The sequence below is a fragment of the Panthera tigris genome, chromosome D2 (genome assembly GCF_018350195.1).
Source record: "Panthera tigris isolate Pti1 chromosome D2, P.tigris_Pti1_mat1.1, whole genome shotgun sequence".
Classification (NCBI taxonomy): Eukaryota; Metazoa; Chordata; class Mammalia; order Carnivora; family Felidae; genus Panthera; species Panthera tigris.
This window is the reverse complement of record NC_056670.1, coordinates 49,858,190-49,860,149: the sequence shown is the minus strand read 5'-3', so window position 1 is coordinate 49,860,149 and position 1,960 is coordinate 49,858,190.

The following is a 1,960-nucleotide window of genomic DNA, read 5'->3' as shown; positions in this document are numbered from 1 at the left end:
GAGGCTTACGGACATTTACCTAGTAATCTAAGAATAACAAAGACTTTATTTGGGGGCCAGATAGCTTTCCATGTGGCTGAATTCATGGTACATACAGTTACTGGAAGCTACAGAGATAAGTTGGAAACAGATGCAGGAAGCCTTGAATGACCTACCCAAGGCCTAATGAGGAACTTCCTTCAGAGAGTGGCTACCATGTCTAAGGCACACTGGGCAAAGAGCTTTCATCTTGAGCACCAATTCCCATGAATTGATAAGAAAGGACCAGAACTGTTTGCAGAGAGTGATTCTGAGGCCACGTCTCCGGACAGTGGGAAGGATCCTGTGATCAATTAATGGTGTCTGCCATGGTCCCTAAAAGCAGTGCTAGTTTAGATTCCACAGGTGTTTAGCTATGTCACCTCCCTGGGCTTTTCTAAGATTGTAGGCCCTCTGAAAAGCATGTGTTTTTGTTTAGAACATCATTTATTTCTTTGTTCTTACGGTTAGTTTCCATTTCTGTTTTGTGGAGAGTATAATGGCCACACCGTTGATTTGGTGTTAAATATCTTAACTCACTGAAATTCCGTTGAAGCCATAAGAAGGTGAAAGAAAGAAAAAAGGTTGGAAAAGGCCGACTTCTGTCGAAGGAAATGTCTGAAAAATACCTACAGTTTCCTTTTTTTTTTTCTTCCTTATATATTTTACATTATTTTTGGCAAGTGGCCTAGAAGAGAAAAAGGAATTATGTAGCCTAGTGGCCACTCCATTTATTCTATTTGCCACAGAAAGAGCCCTGCTTGCCACGGGCACCAGGACTCTGCTTCTCTAAACAGAAGCTGCTGGCAAAAACAAACAAACAAACAAACAAAAAAACAAAACAACAACAACAAAAAAAGGAAACATTCACTTCCCAAAGGATGTGTTCGTCCTGAAAGGTAGTTCTCTTCTCAGCTGCCAATAAAAAGAAAGCTATTTTGATGTGCCTGGGTGGCTCTGTTGGTTAAGTGTGGGGCTTTGGCTCAGGTGGTGATCTCAGGGTTCTTGAGTTCGAGCCCGCATCAGGCTTTGCACTGATAGCGCGAAGCCTGCTTAGGATCCTCCCTCTCTGCCTCTCCCCCACTCTCTCTCTCTCAAAATAAATAAACGTTTTTTTTTAAAGTATATTTTTCAGTTAACAGCTCAACTTTTCAGGTATCAGAAATGCTAGAAACAATACAGTCTACAAGATCACGGACCTAGTGAAATTCTTTGCGTGGGTACCTTTTCAACCCTTCGAATTCAAAATAGCAACACATGGGGTTTTGTCCTCACATTTTTCCCTCAAGAGGTATTAAGTTCTTTCAGAACTGGAATGTGATCTTTAAAGTGTCTGGCTACCTGAAGTCAAAGTAGTAATAGTATATCAAGTCATGCCAGTGAAAGACCCCTAATTGTCCCCTCTTCTCCCTGCCTCCTCCACCCCTCCCCAGACTCACTTTCAGCTCCAGAAGACAGAACAACCAGCAATACAAAATACTCTTGGGAGGGGCACCGGGGTGGGTCAGTTGGTTAAGCGTCCAACTTTAGCTCAGGTCATGATCTCACCGTTCGTGGGTTTGAGCCCCGCGTCAGGCTCTGTGCTGACAGCTCAGAGCCTGGAGCCTGCTCCGGATTCTGTGGCTCCCTCTCTCTCTGCCCCTCCCCAACTCATGCTCTGTCCCTGTCTCTCTCAAAAATAAATAAAACCATTAAAAAAAATTTTTTAAGACTGTTAGGAAACCCTTTGGACGTCACCCATGAAAAAAGCCTATGTATGTGGGAATCCTGACCACTCACCTCCCTCGGGGCTCATCTAAGCTGTTTGGGGAGTAGATTTAACTGTCAGTTTAATCTGCTTCCCAGAATGAGCTTGATGGGGTGGGGTGGGAGAGTCCCAACATTTAATTTCTTTGTGTGGGTCTGCCCATTGACTCAAAAACTCACGTTTATTTGAAACATG